This window comes from Molothrus aeneus, chromosome 24 (genome assembly GCF_037042795.1).
Source record: "Molothrus aeneus isolate 106 chromosome 24, BPBGC_Maene_1.0, whole genome shotgun sequence".
NCBI classification, from domain to species: Eukaryota; Metazoa; Chordata; class Aves; order Passeriformes; family Icteridae; genus Molothrus; species Molothrus aeneus.
In genome coordinates this window covers 3355713-3379684 of record NC_089669.1, presented here as the reverse complement: position 1 = coordinate 3379684, position 23972 = coordinate 3355713, and the positions used below count along the sequence as shown (strand labels likewise).

At 53.8% G+C, this 23972-nt stretch overlaps 1 protein-coding gene across 1 annotated transcript in view; it reads right to left on the bottom strand.

Moving 5' to 3' along the window:
- CDK18 (cyclin dependent kinase 18) overlaps positions 1-11600 on the bottom strand; it is a 36075-nt gene extending 24475 nt beyond the window's left edge. The window contains exon 1 of the mRNA XM_066565442.1: positions 10883-11600. The gene's annotated coding sequence lies outside the window, so the exon portion shown is untranslated. The remainder of the gene's footprint in view (positions 1-10882) is intronic.
- Between the last annotated feature and the right edge of the window lie 12372 nt (positions 11601-23972).

The window sequence follows — 23972 nt, the reverse complement described above, 5'->3', positions numbered from 1 at the left end:
ATGAGCTGGGATCTTGAGGCTCATCCCATTTCCATGGGCAGGGACCTTAGAGCTCATCCCATTTCCATGAACAGGGATCTTAGAGCTCATCCCATTCCCATAACAGGGATCTTAGAGCCCATCCCATTCCCATAAACAGGGATCTTGGGGCTCATCCCATTTCCATGAACAGGGATCTTAGAGCCCATCCCGTTCCCATAAACAGGGACCTTAGATCTCATCCCATTCCCTCAGCAGGGACATCCTCAGGTTGCTCCAAGCTGCCCTTGGCCTCTCCCAGGGATGGGATTCCAACCTGTGCTGGCTGCAGGGATGGGAGGGAAGGGCAGCCCTTGGCTGGATGCACATTCCCACTTGGGTTTGGAGCTGACAAGGAGCCCAGTAACGGGAGCACACAAAGGACCTTTGTTCTGGGATATTTTGCCTTTCTCTGTGCCCTCAGCTCTGCCTGGGCTCCTGGTGAGCTCAGGGCAGCTCTGAGCGAGGCATCCCAATGCCAGCCATTATTCCAGCAGCTCAGAACACTGGGCACTTATTCCCTAACCTGGGACAAGTGGCCAGAGCTCAGCTGCAGCAACAATGGGGCCACTGCTGGCCAGTTGGGCCACCCCAGTGCTGGGAGAGCTCAGGGCTGGCATTGTCCCCACCCTGCCAGGGTCGTGTCAGTGCTTCCCTGGTACTTGCAGCATCCCCAGGGCAGGAGCAGCCTGGATTCTGAGGATTCTGAGGATTCTGAGCATCCCTGCACTCAGGGAGTCACAGCCCCTGGATGAGCAGGTGCCCTGCACTGCTGGTTCACTCCAGAAGGGTTGGAAGTGGGAAATGTCAGGAAAAACTGAGCAGGAATTTCTTCCTCAGACTCAATTCTGAGGATTCTGGGGATCCCTGCACTCAGGGAGTCACAGCCCCTGGATGAGCAGGTGCCCCGCACTGCTGGTTCGCTCCAGAAGGGTTGGAAGTGGGAAATGTCAGCAAAACTCTGAGCAGGAATTTTTCCCTTGGGCACAATCTTGAGGATTCTGAGGATCCCCACACTCAGGGAGTCACAGCCCCTGGATCAGCAGGTGCCCTGCACTGCTGGTTCACTCCAGAAAGGCTGGAAGTGGGAAAGGTTTTCCACTCTCTATTGAACAGGAATTTTCCTCCAGTGCCCCAAGGCCTCTTCCTGGTACAGGAGAACGAGGCTGAGAGGAAGTTTGGGTGCAAAATGAGGATATTTGGGAAAGGAATGCCTTGAGCTGCAGGGTGGGAGCGGCCCCAGGAGCTGGGTTTGACCCAGGGGGGTGACACAGCTCAGCAGGGACAGCTGAGCACAGGGATCCCAGCCCAGCTCCCCTTTCCATAAAGATATTTAAAGCACCAGGAATGACATCCTGGACACCCAATAGCCCCGTGGAATTTGAGAAATGCAGCCACCTCAGGCACACGGGAAAGGAGGGGGACAAAGAGCAGCACAGAAACAGTGCAGAGGAGAAAGGGAAGTCAGATCCTTGGGAAAAACCTTTCCAGAGGGATCCTGGCCTCAAAGGCTCTGGACAGGATTAAATTTCCCAGAAAAAAAAAAGAAAATCCCCACGAAACAGTTGGAATCTAAACAAAACCCCAGGTTTCTGTGGAGGAGCAGCAGCACCAAGAGCACTCAGAGCAATTAAGAGCTCGGCGCTTTGCCATGCGTTTTTGAGGAGAGTGGAAATGTTTTGTCTTGACAAAAGGACTTGGAAAAAAACCTGAAATCTCTGCCTGTTTTGCTCCACAGCTTGGAGACACCTGGATTTCCACATCCTGGAGGAAGAGCTGGAGAGCCTTCAGTGGGATTAAAGCTCCATCGTCTCCCAGCAGGATCCCAGCTCTGCTCCAGCAGCTCCTCGGAGCTGCCACTGCTCCTGAACCAGCCCCAAACCACCCTGGGACAGATTTTCCTGCAGAGCAGGGATGGAAGGAGAGGAGATGTTGCTGCTGACCTCCTGCCCCCCCTCCAGTCACTCCCAGTCCCAGCTATGGCCAGGGTTTCCCCCAGGACAAAGCTCTGGAGCAGCAGTGTCACAGTTTGGCATTAAAGGCACAAAACCCCCCTGGGCTGAAGGGTTGGAAATCTGATTTATTTAAAGCCCTGCGAGGGTCACGTGGTTGGGAGGGAGGGAGCAAACCCTGACTGCACTAAGCTGGGATTAAACCTTAAACCAGCCCTGCACCCATCCTTGGAGGGCCCTGTGTGTATGGGGGAATGTCCCATATTTCCCCCTGGGATGGGAAGGAAAAGCAGCCACAGGGAGGGGGGTGAGGAGGAGCCAACATTTGAGGGACCAGAGGGTTTGCAAGCACAGCAGGGGCTGTGATCAGTATTATTTTTATTTAAATAAATATAGAAACATGATTATTTTTTGATCCCTCTCTCCTAGAAAGGGAAATCCTGCAAAACCTTTCATCCTGACCCTTCCTGATGATCTCAGAGCCCCAAATGTGTGGGATCTGTGGGGTCTGTGGGGTCTGTGAGATCCTCCTGGCCTGGCTCTGCTTCCCAGCTGAGGGAAGGGATCATCCCAGTCCTTGCTTTCCCCCTAAAAAATTAAACTTTTCCATAACTGCCCCTGAAAAACCTTCAAACAAAAATCCAGTTTTATGTTAACTCCTTATTAAAATGATCTCCAATTTCACTTCCAAGTTAAGAAAAAGGCAACAGAATAGGGAGATCCCAAGTGCAATAAACAGATTATTCCTGCCTCAGTGCAAGCTCTGATCCCCTTTCTGGGGAGGAAATGTTTCAGGCCAGTCTGGGAACCCGGGTGAGCACGGAGTGTTTGGATAAACCTTGCTCCTTGTTAAACTGTAAATGCCATCTGTGCCACCCAGCCAAGGCCAGCCCCGTGTCCTCAAAGCTGTGGTGTCACTTGTAGACAAAACAAATACATTGGTGGGGCTGAAAAGCATTAATTTTCCTTGTAATATTATTATATTTTAATAAAATAAATTAATACATTTTAATATTGAATAATATTAATATTTAATATTATTCAATATTATAGTTAATATAATTTATTTAATAATAATAATGTAATATTTTATTTTTAATATTTTTTTCACTTCAATCCCAGCTTCTCTCTGCTATAAAAGCCTCGCTGGGGGAGGGAGCCCCGGTGTCCTTGACAAGCCAGGCTGGTTCCTGCACAAGCCTTGGAGAGATAACAGAGCCCAGAGAGAGATAACAAAGGAAAAGAGAGGGATCTCCCCCAGGAAAAGTCATGGCTGGGCCCCCAGGCCTTGGACACTGCAGACAGCTGGGCATGAAAGAGGTGTCAGAAGCAGAAAATAATGGAAATAAATTGAAATATTGTGCTTTCACCCTGCCTCCAAATCAAAACATAGACGAATTTCCATGTGGTTTTCACAGGAAAATAACGGAAATAAATTCAAATATTGTGCTTTTCCCCCAATCCAAATGAAAACATAGACGAATTCCCATGTAGTTTTTGCAGGAGTGAGGAAAATCCACACTAATAAAAGGATGACATTGAGCAGGGCCTTGGGCACTGTCAGGGAGAGGCCTTGGACACTGCTGCCTTCTGTGCATAAAAGAGGCATCAGAAATGTAAAAATAAGAGAAATAAATTCAAATATTGTGCTTTTCCCCTACTTCAAGTCAAAACATAGAGGAATTTCCAGGTGTTTTTCACAGGAGCGAGGAAAATCCACTAAAAAGGGATGACACAGAGCAGGGCCTTGGGCACTCTCGGGGAGAGGTGTTGGCCTGCAGTCTGCTGTGCATTAAAGAGAGATCAAAAATGTAAAAATAATGAAAATAAATTCATATATTGTGCTTTTCCTCTGCCTCCAAATGAAAACATGGAGGTATTTCTGTGTGGTTTTCACAGGAGTGAGGAAAATCCACACTAAGAGAAGTATGACACCGAGCAGGGCCTTGGGCACTGTCAGGGAGAGAGGCCTTGGACACTGCAGCCATCAGAAGCAGAAAATAATGAAAATAAATTCAAATATTGTGCTTTTCCCCCCACTCCAAATCAAAACATAGAAGAATGTGCATGTGGTTTTCACAGGAGTGGAAGCAAATCCACGTTAAAAAAGGGATGACACCGAGCAGGGCCTTGGACACTGTCAGGGAGAGGTGCTGGCCTGCAGTCTGCTATGCATTAAAGAGAGATCAAAAATGTAAAAATAATGGAAATAAATTCAAATATTGTGCTTTTCCCCCACTCCAAATCAAAACAGAGCAATTTCCATGTGGTTTTCACAGGAGTGAGGAAAATCCCCATTAAAAAAGGGGATGACACCGAGCAGGGCTGTTCCAAGTGCATCCAATCCTCCTCTCCTGCCTCCCAGCTGATAAGGAAACGCTGGAGATAAGGCAGCATTAGAACCCTGAGGTTTGAATAGAGGAGGGATTTTGGCCCAGGCTCTCTCAGCAGGGCCTCCCAGTGCTCCCAGTTGTGATGTGGTTCAGCACTGGTGTGGCTGCCTGTGCCTGCTGCAGGCTGGGCCTGCCATGCTATGATAGCGCAATTAGTGGCACAATTAATCGTTAATCAGGGGGGGATTGGGAGGGATTAAGTGCTTAAACAGCACACGTGCTGCTAATGGTGATTTATAAAAATGCTCCTTCCCCCTCAGATGCTGTGCTGAGTTTGCCTGGAATTAAAATGCCCCAAATGAGCCTTTTCTGGGCACTTTTCTGAGGAAATGGCTCTGCCCATCCTGTGTGGGGAAATTTGGGGGAATCCAGAAGATCCCAGCCAGGCTCTGCAGGGACAGGGCACCCATGGGAGTGAGGAGACAGCATGGGACAGTGACAGGACAGAGGTGGGACAGGGATGGGACAGAAATGGGATAACAATGGGACAGTGAAGGAGCAGTGATGGGAGAGCATGGGACAGAGATGGGATAACAATAGGATAATGATGGGAGAGTGATGGGACAGCAATGGGGCAATGATGGGACAGCAATGGGACAGTGGTGGGACAGTGATGAGAAAGAGATGGGACAGCAGTGGGACAGTGAAGGGACAGTGAAGGGACAACAATGGGACAATGATGGGACAGAGATGGGACAATGATGGGACAGCAATGGGACAATGATGGGACAGAGATGGGACAATGATGGGACAGCAATGGGACAATGATGGGACAGAGATGGGACAGCTCCTGCTGCTCCTGCTGTCCCCAGGGCCTTTGGGAGCCGTTGCTCAGCAGAGGATGTGGCAGGCAGGGTGTGGGCTGGTGTTGGGCTGATTTGTTCAATTCAGTTTGTCACAGAGACTCTCCTTGCATTTTAATTTGGACCAGACACAAACCAGACACAAACCAAACTCTCCAGTTCTGCCTCCTCCTCCTCCTCAGAGTCCCCAGGCACACCAAGACCATTTCCTTGGTTCTGCTGTTTATGGATCATGGATCTGCTGGATCAGGGCTGGATCCTCAGTTCCTGAGATCTCCTGAAGATCCCTCTGGATCTACATTTGCTCCAGCACAGGCTTGGCCCATAAACCACCAAATTCAAAGGTTTTCCACCCAATAATTTCAGTCATAGATGGCATAAATCCAAGCTCCAGGTGATGTTCCATGTTGGAATGCAGGAAAAAAGCCCCAAAGTGCTGAATTTATATTCCTGTGCGTGTTCCCAAGTGCAGAATCAAGGCTCCTGCTCACAAACCTTGTCAGATTTAGCAACTAAAAAAAGCCACGGCTCCGAGAGTGGGAAGTGCTGGGAGCAACAGGAGAGAGGGAAAAGCTGGGGGGTGTTTTGAGGATAAATCCCCCCAGGATCAGGAATTCCAACCCCTGAGTGACCAGCACATTAATGCTGTCCAAATAATTAAATAGAAAATAAACTATTAAAATCAAAATGGAGAAAGAGCAGAAATAAAAGGAGCACTGGGAATGTTTCCCTGCTTCCCAAAAAAGGCACATTTTGATTTCTTTGGGGGTTTTGGTGTTTATGGTCGGCTTCAGCAGCCTCTCCTTTTAAATGGAGCAATTCAAGGCAAAATCAGCACAAAAAAACTGCTCAAGGCCAGAGCCCTGCCCCAATCCAGCTGGGAAAATTTGGGTTGTTTTATAGGAAATGGCTGAGGATTTCAGGGATTCGGGAACAAAGAGAGGGAGAGGGTTCATGGAGAGGGTTCAATAATAAAAACACTGAAAAAGTGCCCAAAAGATGAATTAAATTCATAAAACCCAGAGCACAGCGAGACAGGAGCTGTTTGATTCAGACCAACACATCCTGGAGGGAGTTTTAGGTCTCAGGTTTGAGATCCAGAGCTGCCAGTGAGGGGATTTTCCCCACCCCAGGAATAAACTCCGTGCCTCAGTTTCCCAGCTGATAAATGAAGATGACAAGGGCGGTGCAAGGGTGGAAGGTTTGGGTGCCACCAATAAAATAAATAAGGGAAAAACTTAAAAACTAACAAAATAATGACCTGAAAATGCCATTAATTGGTGTGTCTTCATTAACAGCATCCTTCCAGGTGCCCACAGGAGCTCTCCCTTCCCAGGGACTCAGGAAAGGGCAGACATCCAACCCCACTCCCTCCTGTTTTTCCCTCTCTGCATCTCAGCAGCAGCTCAGGTGACCCAGGTGTCCCAGCAGAGGTGACAGGGACCGAGCTCTGGCAGCTCTGGATTGGGAATTCACCACTCAATTTATGATTTTTGTTGTGGCAGTGCCTGCAGGCCCCAGGGATGGAGGGGTCACGGTGACAAATGAGGAATTGTCCCTGCTTTAAACCTACACAGGGAGGGGAAAGGGAAGCAGACCCAGCTGAGATCCCTGAAATGTCCCATCTGAGCTGCTCCTGGATCCAAAAAGCAGCAATCCCTGCAAACAGCAGCTCAAACACCCCCCTCTGAACAATTCCCAAGTTATTCCTGCCCCCAGCACCCCGGGGGTGGCAGAAATGGCAGAAAATGGGAACAAAAGCCACAACCAAAGATGGAATTGCTGGTGCTGGCAGTGGGATTGAGTGCCTGGAGCATCCTCCTGCTTCCTGAGCTGCATCCCTGCAGGTCCTGCCTGCTCCTGGAGCATCCTCCTGCTTCCTGAGCTGCATCCCCACAATCCTGCCTGCCCCTGGAGCATCCTCCTGCTTCCTAAGCTGCACCCTCACAATCCTGCCTGCTCCTGGAGCATCCTCCTGCTTCCTGAGCTGCACCCTCACAATCCTGCCTGCTCCTGGAGCATCCTCCTGCTTCCTGAGCTGCATCCTCACAATCCTGCCTGCTCCTGGAGCATCCTCCTGCTTCCTGAGCTGCATCCCCACAGTCCTGCCTGCTCCTGGAGCATTCTCCTGCTTCCTGAGCTGCATCCCTGCAGGTCCTGCCTCCCCCTGGAGCTGCACTCTGCACCCAGAGCTGCTGCTCAGGTGTGGGAAGGAACACCCAGATTCCCAGCATGGATCAGGAAGAGATGTGGGCAATTCCCAGTGGAGAATGAGGCTGGGAAAATCCTGTGGTGGCCTGGAGCTCATCCCTAAAAGAGCAGGGAAAGGCAGGAGGAAAGGGAAAGCTCTGAGGATGGGGTTGGAAGGAGCTGTGTGGAGGGAGGGAGGTGAAGGACGAGCAGACAGATGAGAGGTGGCAGCAGTGGCAGCAGCACAGATGAACCCCAGCCCTCTGCCAGGGCTTCCCGTGCTGCTCCCTGCCTCCAAAATCATCCTGCAGCAGTTTCCAGTCTCTCTTCCAGCCAGACAAGAGATAGGAGCCAGAGATTGGGAGCCACTGAGCAAACAAGCAGCAGATGAGCAGCACTGGCTGTGGGCAAAACGCTGCTGCCTTGGAAGGAAGGCTGGGCTGGGAGACTGGGAGAGGGCAAAAGATGCTGGGGCTGATTACAGAGCACTCTGCAAAGTTAATTGTTCACCAGATTGGGATCTGGGCCACATCCATCAACAGGCTGCTTCCTGCCATCAGGTTTCCTGGACAAACAGCAGGAGCCAGTGGATTTAGAGGGGAGCAAAGCCAGCAGGGCAAAGCTCTGCCTGGACAGGGTTCACTCCTGAACTCCAACAGAGCCCTCTCATCACTTCCCTGCCTGCACAGAGGCAAACCCAGCCCAGCTGAGCTGAGCTTTTGGGGTGTGAGCACATGAATTACAGAGCAGAACTCACTCCAGCCTCGGGATCTCCTCTGAGCTGAGCCAAGCTCCCCTGTCCTGCTGCCTGAAGGAGCTGCCTCAATTTCCCTGAGGATGGAAGGAGAATCTGGGAGGCTCCTACTGAGCCTAAGCCCTTTTGGAAACTCTTACTCTTCTTGGACATGACTCCAAGCAAACAGATCCCAGCTTTTCTGGAGATTCTCAGCCCTCCTGGCCCAAACCTCAGCTCTGTGGAAGCCAGAGGAATGTCCCAGGGTTTACAGGCATTGACCAAACATTCATTTCTCCCAGAAGGCCAGACCAAGGGGATGATGGTCTCAGTGAAAACTGCAACGTGGAGATTTTAATTCACACAGTGAGTGGACACCCAGGGTTCTTCCTGACCAGGTGGTGGGACGGGGAGAACTGAAGGATCCTCGTGGATTTAGGAGATCAAAACTCAGCTGAGCTCTCTGTAGCACCCTGAGCCTCTGTGTTTTACCCCTGTGCCAAATGCAGCTGCTCTCATCCAATGCCAGCAAGGGAAGGCAGAAAGTGTCCCCTGCAGCACCCTCTGCACCCCAGCCTGTCCCCTGGGAACAAGGGACACTCACTGTCCCCTGAAGCACCCTCTGCATCCCAGGGGACAAGGGACACTGGCAAGGAATGCACAAGAGGGGCAGCAGCTCAAGATTTAAAGCAGCTCGTTTGGAAGCCAATAAAAAGCAGCCAGCTGCACTTCAGCCACCTGTAAGCAGCAATGTGTGACACCATCCCTCCCCTCTGTCACTCTGTCACCAGCACAGCCTCTCTGAAGGGCCCATTCAGGGCTCCACAAAGAGCTGCCTCAGTGAAAGGGGCCTCCACGGCAGGGAGATGAGGATTCAGTGCTTCCCATCCCTGCCAGCATCCCAGAGCTCTGCAGAGCTCAGGGAGCAAAGCCCTGAGAACAAAGCAAGGTCAGGAGTTGCCAGCTGGGGGGACTCAGACGTGGGGACACGGCGGTGACGTGGCCAAGGCCAGGCAGAATCCCTGGCAAGGCCATGGACAGGGGGAGGTCTCCAGAGCCCTGATTAGTTGTAATTTTTCCTCTTTTCCTCTCTATCCCAGCAGGATGAGAGAGGAGGAACTCCCAGGATTTCTGGCGAGGTTGTTCCACTACTCATTTATTGACTGCTCCCATTTGGACGTGGTACTGATATTTTCCAGTGTGAGTGAGTAAGCCTGGGAACTTGGGAACAAATCTGTGAGCCCTGCCTGGAGCACGGACACCAAAACTTGCTCAGAAATCTTCTGGCAGAGAGAGATTGAGACAGAGAGCCTGGAAATCAGCAAACTCTGAGCTGGGTGCCTCACACACCGAGGAAGTTCCATGGATGAGGTGAGCCAGGTGCTCTCCTATTCCTGCCTCTTCCTTCTGGGACTCTTGGACATCCCCTCCCACCTTTTCCCAGGGAGGAAAGGATGCTCCACACCACAAATGCACTGAGATTTCTGTGTGTGCCTGCTGACACCATGTCCATTACCCAGTGCCCATATTCCTGGAGGGAATCTCTTCAGGATTATGGGAACTGCTTTTCCCGACCTCTCCCCTGCCCCACAGGAGCTGTCACAGCCTGGTGAGGCTGGAGAACAGGACTCTGCTTGCACTGACCACATCTCAGCCCCACGTGTTGGCACGTCCCAGATCCACACCCCAAATCTGCCCCACACCACCGAGGAGGGAATTCATGAATCCCAGTTCCTCGCAGGGCCCTGTTTGACGGCTCCTGCCCTTTCACAGACCTCATCCAGAGGCTCCAACTTTCTGCCTGACGCTTGCTCAAAGCTTTTCCCCCTTCAGGCACCATCTCCAAGCCCAGCACACATCACATCTTGATGCACAGCACAAAACCCAGCGCCAGCAGCCCCAGGCCTGACCCTGATTCTTTCTTCCTCTCAGAGCTGATGCCACCATTGTGCCAACACGCTCAGCCCAGGTTGTTTTCACCGAGAGACGAGGCTGTTAAAGCTTTTCATGCTGCCCTGGCACGGAGGGCAGCTCTCAAGGGGCTGTCTGGGGACAAGGAGGGGGGCACATTCTGGGGCACACCCCTGGGAACTTGTCACAGCAACAGGCAGCGCTGCTGGAGAGATGCAGCTGATGGTGACAGCCGCCAAAAACTGCAGCGCCAGGGGAATGCCGAGCTGCCAGCCCGGGGCAGGGCTCCCTCCCACCGGACAGACCCTGGGGGTCACTTCCACACTGAAAGGGTCCCCCCAGGCCCTTCAGTGGGACCCACCCAGGGATGCCCATCACAATCCAACACTGGGCTTGACCTGAGCTCCCTGGAACAGATTTAGGACCGAACACGCGCAGGAATTCCCTCACCAGGGAGCACCGGGGAACAAATCCGTACCGAGCTGAACCCTCCCTCTCCGTATCTCCAACTCCAACTCTCCCCTCCCCTCGCACTTTGTGCCTCGCCAGTCCCAAAGGCAGCGGCGGTGGCCCCCGGAGGGGCTGGGGGGCGAGCAGGACCCCGGAGGGGCGAGCAAGGTCCCCGGAGGGGCTGGGGGGCAATCAGGGACCCCGGAGGGGCGAGTAAAGTCCCCGGAGGGGCTGGGAGGGCGAGCAGGGACCCCGGAGGGGCTGGGAGGGCGAGCAGGGTCCCTGGAGGAGCTGGAGGAGCAGGCAGGGTTCCCGGAGGGGCTGCGGGGGCGAGAAGGACCCCGGAGGATCTGGGGGTACGGGCAGGGTCCCGGGGGAGCTGGAGGGGTGAGCAGGGTCCCCTGCCCGCGGCGGGGTCACCCCGGCACTCACCGGGCGCCGAGCAGGTCGCTCTCCCTCCTTCCTGCCGTGTCCCTTCCTCCTTCCTGCGGGGCAGAGCAGGGGCGGTGCTGCTGGAGCCGCGGGGCCGCTCCGGGAACGGGACCGGGCTGCGAGCGCAGCGGGGCCGGCACCGGAGCGGGCCCGGCACCGGGGAGCGGCAGGAGCGGCACCGGCACCGGAGCGGGCCGGATGCTGGAGCCGGTACCGGAGCAGGAGAGGCTTGGAGCGGTCCGGGAGAGCTGCAGAGCTGCCGGTGCTGGTGCCAGAGCAGGGAAAGGGTTGGAGCGGTCCCGGTGCCGGTGCCGGGGGAATTGGAGCGGTGCCGGTGCCGGGGGAATTGGAGCGGTGTCGGTGCCGGTGCCGGGGGAATTGGAGCAGTGCCGGGGGAATTGGAGCGGTGCCGGTGCCGGGGGAATTGGAGCGGTGCCGGTGCCGGTGCCGGGGGAACGGGAACGGTGCCGGTGCCAGGGGAATTGGAGCGGTGCCGGTGCCGGTACCGGGGGAACGGGAGCGGTGGCGGAGCCCGGGCAGTCGGAGCGGTGCCGGTGCCGGTAGCAGGGAATTGGAGCGGTGCCGGTGCCGGGGTAATTGGAGCGGTGCTGGTGCCGGTACCGGGGGAACGGGAGCGGTGCCGGTGCCGGTGTTGGGGGAATTGGAGCGGTGCCGGTAGCGTAGCCCGGGCAGCCGGGCGCGGTGCGGGCGCGGTGCGGGAGCGCTGCCGGCGCTCGGCTCCGTGCGGCGCTGGCTCCTCCCCGCCGCAGCCCCGGGAGCCGGAGCCCGCTCGGCCCCGCCGGCCCGGGCAGGAGCCGCGCTCGGAGAGCACAAACACACAAACACACGGCGATCCCCGCCTCGCTCTACGGCCCAGCTCCCTCCTGCGGCTCCTCCTGCTCCTCCTGGGGCACCCCGAGACACCGGGACCGGCAGCCGTGCGGGTTTCAGCCTCTCGGGGTTGTGGATTTAGCAGCGGCTCCCCCACCCATTCCAGCTCCTTGTTGTCGTATATTTAGTCAAACATTCTGGGTTGGCCAAAAATAGAGCAGCCATGGAAATACATCAGGCTGACTGGAGGTGCCAACATTGTCTGCCTGAGAGTAATTAATTTCTTATATCCTCGGCTATATTAATCCTCGCCTTCCCTGCACACGCAGCCCTGTCTGTCAGCAGAGCTGTTGTGATTAGTGCCGAAATCTGGGGGATGTGCAGGAGGTTTAAGGTGGTGGGGAAGGGCAGGGGGAAGCCGAGGCAGGGAAGGCACAAAATCCATCTCCACAGAGTGTGGGGAGCGGGAGCACCGAGGGCACAGCAGGGATGGCGAGGAGGATGGAAGGGGATTCAAATTCTGTGGGGGGAAATCCAACCTTTAGGGTCTTCTTTCCAGACTTGGATATTCCACAAAAAACCCCGAAAAAACAAAACAAAACAGTCCAGGAGACACAAATTTGGACTTCCTCAGTTCTGCTGCTGCCAGAACTCCTTTTCCCCGTGTTCCTTTCAGACGTGGGAGTCTTGCTGGACTTGCTGACTCTCATTTCTTATCTCAGAACCACCAGGCTGGCTGGGAGACACCTCGAGGAGTGGGGAAGTGCTTCCCAGATGGTGCAGCAGGAGCATCAAATCCGAGCCCCCGTGGAGGGAAGGGATGTTCTAGAAGGATCCATCTCCTCTGGTCACCTCAGCCCGTCCCAGGGCAGCACCCCTGAGGCCCTCAGCGATGTTTGGGTGCCCTGGGAGTGGGGTAAAACCTTCAGTGGGAGCAGGAGCTGAACCAGCCCCTCTGAGCTGGGGCTGCCCCTCGGGGGCTGAGCAGGTGAGGGGCTCAAACTGAGGCCCAGTGACCCAGCAGGGACATGGTGAGAGGCCATCCTTGGTGACACAGGTGAGCAGATCATTTGTCACCTGTGTCTGATGGGGATTGGCATCCTTGGCTCTGCAGGGCTCTGGGAGGAGCAGCAAAGGTGGGGACAGGGGTGATGTGGGTGCAGGGTGTGATGTGCAGGCTGGGTGTGACACCCAGGGCTGTGTGTGACACCCAGAGCTGTGTGTGACATCCAGGGCTCTGTGTGACACCCAGGGCTGTGTGTGACACCCAGGCTGTGTGTGACATCCAGGGCTGTGTGTGACATGTAGGGTTATGGTGTGACATCCAGGTTGTGTGTGACACCCAGAGCTGTGTGTGACATGCACAGTTATGTGTGACATCCAGGACTGGGTGTGACATGCAGGGCTCTGTGTGACATGCACAGTTATGTGTGACATGCACAGTTATGTGTGACATACACAGTTATGTGTGACATCCAGGACTGGGTGTGACACCCAGAGCTCTGTGTGACATCCAAGGTTATGTGTGACACCCAGGGCTGTGTGTGACATGCAGGGTTATGGTGTGACATCCAGGCTGTGTGTGACACCCAGGCTGTGTGTGACATCCAGGGCTCTGTGTGACACCCAGGGCTCTGTGTGACACCCAGGCTGTGTGTGACACCCAGGGCTCTGTGTGACATCCAGGCTGTGTGTGACACCCAGGGCTGTGTGTGACACCCAGGACTGTGTGTGACACGCAGGGCTCTGTGTGACACCCAGGGCTCTGTGTGACACCCAGGCTGTGACACCCAGGCTGTGTGTGACACCCAGGACTGTGTGTGACACCCAGGCTGTGTGTGACACCCAGGGCTCTGTGTGACACCCAGGCTGTGTGTGACATCCAGGGCTCTGTGTGACACCCAGGGCTGTGTGTGACATCCGGGCTGTGTGTGACACCCAGGCTGTGTGTGACACCCAGGGCTCTGTGTGACACCCAGGGCTCTGTGTGACACCCAGGACTGTGTGTGACATCCGGGCTGTGTGTGACACCCAGGCTGTGTGTGACACCCAGGCTGTGTGTGACACCCAGGGCTCTGTGTGACACCCAGGACTGTGTGTGACACCCAGGCTGTGTGTGACACCCAGGCTGTGTGTGACATCCAGGGCTCTGTGTGACACCCAGGCTGTGTGTGACATCCAGGGCTGTGTGTGACACGCAGGGCTCTGTGTGACACCCAGGCTGTGTGTGACATCCAGGGCTCTGTGTGACACCCAGGCTGTGTGTGACATCCAGGGCTGTGTGTGACACGCAGGGCTCTGTGTGACATCCAGGGCTGTGTGACACCCAGGCTGTGTGTGACACCCAGGGCTCTGTGTGACACCCAGGCTGTGTGTGACACCCAGGGCTCTGTGTGACACCCAGGCTCTGTGTGACACCCAGGGCTGTGTGTGACACCCAGGCTGGCTCTGTGGCCGCTGCCCTCCCCTCAGCCCTGGTCAATGAGTACCCAGTCATGTGGGTGCTCACTCATTGCCCTGGGAGTGCCCATCCCGCTCCCTTCCTGCTGCACAATCGGCACTTTGGGGGAGGTTTCCCACATCCCAGCCTCTGCCATGGCTCTGACTTCCACATTCACCCTTTTCCTCCGTTTAGAGGGGAGATGTCACCCTGGGGGAGATGTCTCAGGCACTTCTGGGTCATTCCCAACAACTGCTGCCACTCCTTCCATACCACAGCCCCGAGACCACCTGGCGCCTTAAATCCAGTTTGAAACTGAAAGGAAACGAGATTCCCAGGAAAAGAGATTCCCAGGAAAAGAGATTCCCAGGAAAAGAGATTCCCAGAAAAAACCTCCGGCAAATGAAACTGAAGGCCCCAAACTGGAACTTCAGAGAAAGCACCGTGCAAAGGGCAGGAATGTGACAACAATTAGGGGACATGCCAAGCATCCTTTGGTGTAAAACCACTGAATTTTTGGTGTAAGCACACCCGGTTCAGGAACCAGCCTAGAAAGATCCCAGCTCCAAAGCGAGCCGTACCCGGCAGGCACCGCTGTGTCCCTGGGGACAGCTCCAGAGCTTCGATCTGCAGCCCAGAAGAGCCCTGGCCATGGCCAGCAAATGCAGAAAGTCGATTAAACCTGACAGCTCAGAGTGAGGCCGTGGAGAAACAGCAACAGGAATGTGCCTGGCTCCTGCAGGAAGCTCTGGTGGGGGGGCAACATTTGATAAAAACGGGAGCAGGCTCCTGGTAGTAAAGTGATTTCAGCATTTATTTATTTATTTTATTTATTAAAAGTGATTTCAGCATTTATTACAATAAAAAGAAAGGCCTAAAACAAGGGGTACTAAAATTGATTTCAGCATTTATTATAATAAAAAGAAAGGCCCAAAGCAAGGGGTACTAAAATTGATTTCAGCATTTATTATAATAAAAAGAAAGGCCTAAAACAAGGGGTACTAAAATTGATTTCAGCATTTATTATAATAAAAAGAAAGGCCCAAAGCAAGGGGTACTAAAATTGATTTCAGCATTTATTATAATAAAAAGAAAGGCCCAAAGCAAGGGGTACTAAAATTGATTTCAGCATTTATTTATTTCTTTTATTTATTAAAAGTAATTTCAGCATTTATTTATTTATTTTATTTATTAAAAGTGAGTTCAGCATTTATTACAATAAACAGAAAGGCCCAAAGCAAGGGGTACTAAAAGTGATTTCAGCATTTATTCTAAAAAAAAGAAAGGCCTAAAACAAGGGGTACAAAAAGTTAGTTCGGCATTTATTATAATAAAAAGAAAAGCCTAAAACAAGGGCTACTAAAAGTGATTTCAGCATTTATTACAATAAAAAGAAAGGCCCAAAGCAAAGGGCACTGGGCCGAGGATGCAGCAGCAGCGATGTCCCCGATGTCCCAGGGGAAGGGCACAGCTTCCCTGGCTCAGATGTCCCTTTTTATCCGGTTTTTTGTCCCTTTGGATTGGTTTCTGTTGGGATCCTTCATTTGCATGAAGGTTTCAGGCCTTGATTGGCCATTACAGCTCAGCCCAGGCTGGCTCGTTTCACTAAGGGTGGGTGCACTTTGCTGAGGTGTAATTTCTTCTAACCACCCTTTAAACCCCTTTTACAATATAATAACCCAACTAACAGCGCATGCTTAACGATCTATTAACTGTTTCCCAACAGTTTCCACCCTATTTTTAACAACATTCCCCTGTTTTCGTGCTGCAGGGCTCTCGCTGAGGATGCAGAGCCCTCAGCAGCTCACATGGCCTCACATGTGTGCAGCTCCCGAGGAGAGCTCCAGGGCTCTGCAGGGAACATTTCACAGTCACTGCATCCCTTCCCCACTGCCCTGCCACTCCATAGGAGCGTGGGCAGCGAGTCATGGAAAGAAAAATGTGTTCAGTGCCTCCTCCTCCTCCTGCTGCTGCTGCCCTGGCCTGGCTGCTCCCCCCAGGCACATGCAGGCATGTGGAAATCATTGCCTGGAGAGCAGAGCTGTGTTTCAGCAGGGCTGGGGTGAAAGCTGGCTGCTAAATCGAGGAGAGCTGGGAAATGGGGCCATGCTCCAGTGCCCAGCCTGCCTCAGCAGGAGCTGCTCACAGGAGAGGCAAAATGAGCCCAGGGTCACAGCCCAGCCCAGGCTCAGGGGTCCCTGAGCACAGGGACACCCTGATTTAACAACAGCACCTCTGGTGGGTTCACAGACTTGGGGAATGTCAGTCATAAAATGGTTTGGGTTGGGAAGAACCTTAAAGATCATTTTGCCTAAAATTCCACCTCCCACTATCCCAGGTTGCTCCAGGCCCTGCCCAGCCTGGCCTTGGACATTTCCAGGGATGGGGCAGCCCCTGCCAGGACCTCCTCACCCTCCCAGGGAAGGATTTTTCACATTTATTCAACCTTAACTTCCCCTCTTTCAGTCTGAACCCATTCCCCCTTGTGCTGCCACTCCCAGAAGGGGCAGGACAGATGGAATATTGTTATTCCCATTTAAAAGTGGGTGAATTGAGTAACAGGAGAAATGGGGATGTTTGGATCTCCCTGTGCCTGTCCCAGAGCTGAGGGAGCTCCTCAGGGTATCCCTGCAAATCTCCAAGCCCAGATCACTGCAGGCTGTTCCTGTCCCATGCTGGATTTGGGACAGGCCCAGGGAAGCCACAGCTTCTCTGGGAATTCACTCCCAGCCAGGAATTCCTTCCTGATATCCCATCTAAATCTACACTCTCCCAGCTTAAAACCATTCCCTGTGTCCTGGTCATTCCAGTCAGGAATTCCTTCCCAATATCCAACTGAAATCTCCCTTTTTCTAGCCTAAAACCATTCCCCCTTGTCCTGATCATTCCAGCCAGGAATTCCTTCCCAATATCCAAACTAAATCTCCCCTTTTCCAGCTTAAAACCATTCCCTGTGTTCTGTCCCTCCATCCCTTGTCCCCAGTCCCTCTCCAGCTCTCCTGAAGCTCTCTGTGAGCCCCAAATTCCCCCAAAACCACTGGAAATCACTGAATTGACATTCCCAGGGCTGTGGGACACAAAATTCTGTCCCCAAGGTGCCCAGCACTGCTGACCATGGCAACCACGAGGCCGACTGCAAACCACTGAATCCAGCAGCATCTCTCTTCTGAATTTTGCCCAATGGAGCATCACCATAACAACAGCTCCACCAATCCACACCACAGATCCAGGCCCTTAGCAACCAGGAGCTGCCAAATTGCAAAACAAAGTACGAAAAAAAAAAAAAAAACAACAAAACCTGCACCAAGTCCTTCCTGCACGGTCCTGCTGAGGGTGTGCAGAGCTGCAATGGCAAAGCCAGAGCACCACAATCCCAAAAGTTCTGCCCCAAGGGGTGCGTGCCAAAAGCCTCCCTTGTGGTGCCACTGGAGGGTTTGGCTGCTGTTTTTGGTGTTTCACTGCGTGGTTCCCCTCCCACAGAGGGAAAACTCAGCACACACAAAACCTGAGCTGCCACCCCTGAGAGCTCTCATTGTCACCAAGTCTGGAACCTTGTTCCAGATTGGAGGCAAGATGTTTTCAGTTGCCATCTGCATGGCAGATTACCTTTGTCCAGTGGGCAGTTTGCTTTATCTCTCTCTGAGTGACCACAGTCACTCCTCCCTCGGGAGGGGACCTGTGCTGATAACAGCCATTGAATGTCCCTGCATGGCTGATAAGAGCTACAGCATCCCATTGGCAGATGTGAGCCCACAGGGAGGAGCCAAGCATTCCTACCCGGATAGAATCTGGAGATTCTGGAACACCAGCACAGCCTCTGCACTGGATTGCCCAGAGGAACAGCAGCTGCCTCTGCCCCTGGATCTTCAGAGGCAGAGACTGCACCTTTCTCCAGGATCCCTGCTCCAGCAGAACCAGCCCTGGCACTGCAGGAGGGCTGAGCCACAATTCCAATGGTTCTGCTGCCAACAGCCTGACCCACAGGGTGTCAGGCTGGGTTCTGACTCTGGCAGTGCTGTTTTGGTTTACTGCATTGTTTATTTTATCCTTTTATTTTTTCTTCCCTAATAAAGAACTGTTATTTCCTGCTCCCATATTTTTGCCTGAGAGCCCCTTAATTAAAAATCTATTGCAATTTGGAGGGGTGGGGAGGGTTTACATTCTCCATTTCAGGGGAAGCTCCTGCCTTCCTTAGCAGGCACCTGGCTTTCCAAACCAAGACACGCCTGCAGGAACTGCTGTGCCTGGGTGTTTCCAGGTGTTTCCAGCAGCTGTTTCCCAGGGGTTAAACCACCCCAGCAGTTTCAAAAGAACCACAGTTTGCTCCCGTGAGTGAACCTTGCCCCCTGTCACCCTGCTCGAAGCACGGGGAGCAGATAAGCTGTTTTTTTTTTTTCAGGGCACCATCCATCTCTCCCACTGAGTCACTGCCAAACTTCCTCTTCCCAGGCAGGTCACGGGGTGAGCTGGAGCTGAACGCTCCAGGGAAGGGCTGAGGGAGCACATCCAGGGCTCTGAGCTGCTCCCAACAGGCAGCAAGGCTAAAGTCCTGCAGGGAAATGTGTCTGAGCAAACCCAGCAGGTCTTTCTCCCTGCCAGAGCACACCAAACACACCAGCAAAGGGCCTGGTGCTTTCCTGCTGCCACAAACTGGGAGTCCCTGCTTGGGCTGGGACCAGCAACACCCAGGGGTTGAGAACAGAATGTCACCCTGGTTTTTTGAGATTTTCTAAGCCTTCTGATGTTGACATTCTTGTAGGGAACTTTCTCACACACTTTCTGTAAATAACTCATTGTTTTGCATTCCTTTATGGAAGAAGAGAAAGTTGATGGACTGTTGGTTTGTCCAGTGTCATTGGAGAGGTGGCACTGTCACCCTCCAATCCGCTGTCACTTTTGGAAAACTATAAGTGTTGGAGTCAGAAAATAAACTTCCCTTTTTCCTTCACCTTGAGAACAGTGGTGTGAGCTTGTGTTCTTTTGTGTCCTATAGCGACATCAGAGCACAAACTGGGGATTTCCAGCCCAAAGCAGCAAACCCTGTTAGCAGGAGGCAGTGCTGTGGTGGAGGAGGTCTGGCTGGAGGATAATTAGGATTTTCTGAACTTTTGGCCACAAGGATTCTTTTCCTTCATCTGCATTTCATTCGATCACATCTTCTTTCCAGAGAGTTTGTAAATCCTACTTTTCTCTTTCTGGGATTTTCATGGATCCATTTTGGCAAGCTTTGTTCCAAGACCCTGCACTTGGTGGCATGCCATGCCTTTTGATGGCTTTCACTTTGGTGAAGATCGATTTTTGATATATTTTATTTTTTCTTTTTAAGGTCCCTCATCTCTTCTCCTCAGAGTTGTGTCTTCCTCTTTGATTTTTTCCCCTGCTTTTGCAACATCTGTCAGGTTAGTTTTGGCATGTTTTGGCCCTTTGCACTGCACCTCATTTTCTCCCAGACCACTTTCTTGTAGTCACTAAAACTCCCGATTTTCTGGGGTTTTTTTGTTTGTTTTTTTTTTTTTCAATTGCATTTCATTTGATCATATCTTCTTCCCAGAGTGTTTGTAAGTTTTTCTTTTCAGGGTTGCAGGGTTTCATTTCCCTTCCCGAAAGGAAATAACATTCCAAAGGTGGATGGAGCAGGAGGAGCTGTGGCAGGGGCTGGCACAGCACAGCAGGAACAGCTTGGGTGGCACCAGGAAGGGACTCCCTCACTGCTGGCTGGCACAACCTCGGGATGTTCAGCCAGAATTTGCAGTTTGACTCACAGCCTGCTCAGCTATTTTCAGCCTAAACCAGGAATCCAGCCCAGCTCTGGCTTCCCAAAACATTGGTGCAGGCATAAACTTCAGCAGGCATTAGGGGGATGATGGATGTGAGAATGTTTCCCAAAAACAGAGCCAAGGATGGGTTGGGGCAGCAGGGCTGGACATGGGAATGGTGGAGCAGTGAGGAGAAATCCCTGGGAGGGCAGGGATGGGTTTGGGAAAGACTCTGGGCCAAGCTGGGAGCAGGGTGGGCACTGTGCCACCCTCACTCCTGTGCCAGCCCAGCTGTGGTGTCTGAAACGTTTGGGATTTTAGGAGGCAGAAGGACACAGGGACACAGGGACACAGGGATATGGGACACAGGGCACAGGGACACAGGGACACAGGGATGTGGGACACAGGACATAGGACTCAGGGACACAGGGACACAGGGACACAGGACACAGGGACATGGGACAGAGGAACACAGGACACAGGGACACACAGGGACACACAGGGACACACAGGGACATGGGACAGAGGAACACGGGACACAGGGACACACAGGGACACAGGGACATGGGACACAGGGACACAGGAACACAGGAACACAGAGATATGGGACTCAGAGACACAGGGACACGGGACACAGGGACACAGGAACACAGAGATATGGGACTCAGAGACACAGGGACACAGGGACATGGGACACTGAGACACAGGAACACAGGGACATGGGACAGAGGAACACGGGACACAGGGACACACAGGGACACAGGGACATGGGACACAGGGACACAGGAACACAGAGATATGGGACTCAGAGACACAGGGACACAGGGACATGGGACACTGAGACACAGGAACACAGGGACACAGGGACATGGGACAGAGGGACAGAGGGACACATGGACATGGGGACATAGGGACACATGGACATGGGGACACAAGGACACAGGGACACAGGACATTTTTCCCTGGATCCCGTCCCGTTCCCATCACGTAGACTTGCAGCAGCCTTTCCCTGGAGCTTTCTCCTCCTGAAGCTTTTTCCCCGTGTCCCTCCTTGATCCCTCCCCAGCTCCTTTCCCCACCCACGGCCAGCCCCTGTCCCCTGCTCCAGCCTTGTCCCCAGCCCCGCGGAGATGGCGGCAGTTTTTGGAAAATGCTTCCACCTCGTGGCCCTGTGGAGAAACGCCGGCCTGGGAGAGCCCGGGGGCTCCGGGAAAACCCAGCTGGGCACAAACGTGGCCGTGCCACCCTCTCTGCTCACCCAGGGCTGCCCGGTGCCCCCGCTCGGCTCCGGGTGCTGCGGCCCCGGGGCTGCCCCAGGGCTGGGGAGGAGCTGGAGGAGCTCGTGGTCAGTCCAAACCCATCCAAACCCATCCAAACCCATCCGAACCCAGTCCAAACCCAGTCCAAACCCAGTCCAAACCCATCCGAACCCAGTCCTAACCCATCCAAACCCATCCAAACCCATCCAAACCCAGTCCAAACCCAGTCCTTCCAGTCCAAACCCATCCACACCCAGTCCTAACCCAGTCCAAACCCAGTCCTAACCCAGTCCAAGCCCAGTCCCCCCAGTGCTCCCAGCACACGAGGGCTGGCAGAGCTCAGCTGGAGCTGCCAGGAGACAGCACCATCTCTCTTGGAGCCCCTCCAAAATCCCCCTGTGCAGGAGCTGGGGTGGGCACAGAGGGAGAGGCCTGGGCACACTTTGGGAAGCACCTGGTGGCATTCAGGGCTTCACTCATCCCCTGGAAATGCTGCAGGAATGGGGTGGGTCACAGCCCTGTGAGGGTCCCTGTCCCCATTGTGCCACCAGGGAATGGCTCCTCTGCTCCAATGGAGGAGATTCCTGATCTCCAGTAATCCAGGAAAACACTGTGGGCTCTCACACAGCTCTGGGGTCTCATGGGATCCCAGAATCCAAGGATGGTTTGGGATGGAAGGGACATTGAAGCCCATCCAGGGCCAAGGCAGGGACACCTTCCACTGCCCCAGCATGCTCCAAGCCCCATCCAGCCTGGCCTGGGACACTGCCAGGGATCCAGGGGCAGCCACACAAAATAAACAGAAGGGATCCCCTGATGGAATCTGCTGTCCCAAGGAATGGGCACAGGCAAGACTCTGCTTTATTTTGTCACATAAACCAATGACATTTTTAGCAGTTTTTACTCCTGTTAGAAACCAAAGCCCATGAAGACAGCAAACCCATTGCCAGGCTCCTTTTTTTTTTTGCAGAAACCCAGCGGGATTGTTCCCTCTGATGATGCCGGGGGGACAAGCAGAGTGACCTGAGGGTGCTGCAATGGGGGACCCAAGCTGGGCTCACCCCAAATCCTCCCCGAGGAGCAGCTGCTCCTCACAACCCCCCCGAGGGGTGCTCCCGCCAGGATCCCGCACTGAGGTGACATCGGAATCCTTCCAGGGGACGCCACCAGGCTGCTGTGAAGGGAATTCCCGAGAGGAATCGGGAATTAACACCGGGGATGAGCAGCCCTGCAGCTCCGTTTGTGTTGTTGGGAATGGCGGTGCCTTGGAATCACATAGGGAACTGTCAGAGGGGTGCACTAATTTAAAAAATGTTAAAAAAGCCTGGATGTGGCAGTGGGTGCCAGGCTTTAGTTGAGGTGTTTGGGCTGGGTTGGACTCGATGATCTTTAAGGTCTATTCCAGCCTGGTCATTCTGTGAATTCTGTAATTTCCCATGGAATAAAAGACCTCAAATTTCACAGGAAAAGTGGGTTTGGCTGCAGTGGAAGCTTTCCCAGCGAAACTCCACTCGTGTTTGCAGGGAGCCCGGGAGAGAAAACCTATATTCTCCCGTGGCTGCTGCATGAGACATTCCACATGGCAAATCCTGACAGGTAACACGTCGGCAGGGCTTGCAAAGAGGCACAGCCAGGCTCCTCCTCGTGCCACAACGTGGGGAGAGGCAGCTTTAAAGGCAGCCAGGACTCGGCTCCCGCTCTGCTGGCCGGGGCTCAAGCCCCGTTAATGAGCAGGAAATCAGGAGCGGTGGGATGGGAAGCGCTTTGTCCAGCCCATACGGACACTTGGCACGCCACGACCTACGGGGGGTTATTCAGAGGCCTGTGAGGAACCTGCCAGTCGCCACACGAGCCGAGGAAATTAAAACTCAGGCACCATATGCTGCCCGTCCCCAGGAGGGAGTGGAGCGTCGGGAGCGGCGTCCGCATCTGCCCCGGGCAGGTGCGAGCTGCGGGGGGGCCAGACCCGGGATAAAGGGAGAGCTTCCCCTGGGTTATCCCAGCGGGATAAAGGGAGAGCTTCCCGTGGGTTATCCCAGCGGGATAAAGGGAGAGCTTCCCGTGGGTTATCCCAGCGGGATAAAGGGAGAGCTTCCCCTGGGTTATCCCAGCGGGATAAAGGGAGAGCTTCCCGTGGGTTATCCCAGTTGGATAAAGGGAGAGCTTCCTGTGGGTTATCCCAGTTGGATAAAGGGAGAGCTTCCCGTGGGTTATCCCAGCGGGATAAAGGGAGAGCTTCCTGTGGGTTATCCCAGCGGGATAAAGGGAGAGCTTCCCGTGGGTTATCCCAGCGGGATAAAGGGAGAGCTTCCCGTGGGTTATCCCAGCAGGATAAAGGGAGAGCTTCCTGTGGGTTATCCCAGCTGGATAAAGGGAGAGCTTCCTGTGAGTTATCCCACTGGGATAAAGGCAGTCAGCCCTGTGAGTTATCTCACCAGGATAAAGGGAGAGCTTCCCGTGGGTTATCCCAGTGGGATACAGGGAGAGCTTTCCCCAGAGTTCATCCCCCCAGGATAACGCGCTTCTTTTCCCTGGGGTTCATCCCCCCTGGGATAACGCCCCTCCTTCCCCAAGGTTGTGCCCCCTCAATAAAAACACTCCTTCCCAAGGTTATCCCCCAGATAATGCCGCTCCTTCCCAGGGTCATCCCCCCTCCATAACCCAAATAACGCCCCTCTTTTCCCAGGGCTGTCCCCCTCAATAATGCCCCTCCTTCCCAAGATTTATCCCCTTCGACCCCGCCCTCCTTCTCCCGGGTTATCCCCTCAACCCCGCGCCTCCTTCTCCCGGGTTAACCCTCTCAA